Raw genomic sequence first — 1,814 nt, 5'->3', positions numbered from 1 at the left:
TTTTTTGTAAATATATTGACCAAACCACCATTGATACTTTTAGGAGCACATTTCATTGATATTGCCAGAAAAATTGCCTTTTTTAAAAACTACGTTTGATTTTGAAAAATTCTATTTAAACGATTCAATATACATTATAAACAATATCAATATAATATATTATAATACATATTATGTATTTATAACAAAATCATAAATAAATAAATGTATATCTGTTTAGAAAGTGTTAGTATATTATTAATCAAAATAAATTATAATACTAGAACAGACGTTTAGGCATAATGAAATAAAAATATTGAGTAATATTACTGAAGTGACATCTATACGTTCTATTTATGTGGAACGCTGTATTTATATAGTATCTCAATTGAAATAGGGAAAAATTTAAATAAAACTAATGGAAACATTTGGGTTATGGTTTATTTTAATTACTTACCATGTATGATCAATCAGTAGCTATGTTCTAGATGATGTTTCAGTGTAGAGAATTTAAGTAAGAAAATGTGAAATTTAATTATTTCATGCTTTCCCATGACTATTGGCCAGAAAAATAAACGACAAGGCTGCAATCATAAAATTCTAGATGTGCAGGTAAATAGAATATACAAGCTTGTACTAGTAGCGATTCACTTTCAGTGATTAATTCAACGTGGTGTATTCGACCTAAACGGATTTGCTCGGACACGTCCATTTTAACATATCATCATTCGTTATTTTGGCGATGGAATGAAAGTGAAACTCATCAAGAAACGGTGAATAATTTGTATTCATTCCCAAAATTGTATTTGTTATTGTTATAATCTTAGTCAATTATTATTTTATTTATTTTCTTATTATAAATATATATCCAAATGTATGTTTGGATTATATTATATAAAACAAAATAATAATACAATATTGTTAGAATAAAAAGTTATAATACAAGAAACGGTTAAGTATTTTGTTAGTATAAAAGTTCGTTTATTGAAAAATTATATAAAATATTTTACTTGATATTAACTAGAATGTGGATATAAAAAGCAAAAAAGACGCGTATAACTTAATGTATTAAGGTACCAAAACGATTTATGATAAACTTGTTAAGATTTGTTAAGTAAAAAGGCTGAGTGCTACTTTAGTACATCTACTCGAATACAGCATTTAAATAGCCTATACAGAGTGAAAACACTCTGTANAGTGTCCAAATTTCTTGCGGCACTTTTTTTCCATAAAACGATTTTCTTACCGTTTCTCAATAATTATAATTATTCTATTCTATAATATGATTGATATGAGGAAGGTAAAAATATCCGAAAATTCAAAATTCGATCAAAATTCTACTCACCGTGAGAGTTTAAAATTTACAACCTACCTATAATCTTATAAGATAGTAAAACATAGAAAAATTACTTAACGACATACAATTTTCAAAATTTTTTAGCTTCGATGCGAAGCTGAAAAGGTATTGATTTTACTATGATGTTTTTTTTTGTGTCTGTTACCACTTTTTCTCAGCTCTCACGGAACCGATATCTTTCAACGATACGTCAAAAGCTCACAAATTGTATCTAGTCAAAGACATTACCCTCAAAAATTGAAAAAATTTCCCTCGTTCCTCGTAAATGGGGGATATCTTCAAAAAAATTACAAATATAAACATCGCTAATTTTCGAAATTTTTTCAATTTTGTTTACTTAAAACTACCATAACTTTTTCAAATCAATATAATTTTGTTTTATAGATGCATAATGTCTTACTTACCATTTGATGTATTTTTTCTATAAATTACTATAAAATTAATTACTATAAATTAACTCTTTCCCTACCCACAGGAA

General features: G+C 26.0%; 1 protein-coding gene across 1 annotated transcript in view; it reads right to left on the bottom strand.

Annotated features, from left to right (window-relative positions):
- Positions 1–1,814, bottom strand: part of LOC126904699 (uncharacterized) — a 7,333-nt gene that overhangs the window by 1,510 nt on the left and 4,009 nt on the right. The gene's annotated exons all lie outside the window — the stretch shown is intronic.

Source organism: Daktulosphaira vitifoliae, unplaced genomic scaffold (genome assembly GCF_025091365.1).
Source record: "Daktulosphaira vitifoliae isolate Bord-2020 unplaced genomic scaffold, ASM2509136v1 Scaffold_4, whole genome shotgun sequence".
Classification (NCBI taxonomy): domain Eukaryota; kingdom Metazoa; phylum Arthropoda; class Insecta; order Hemiptera; family Phylloxeridae; genus Daktulosphaira; species Daktulosphaira vitifoliae.
Note: the sequence above shows the minus strand (reverse complement) of the source record. Positions and strands in the feature narration are given on the sequence as shown.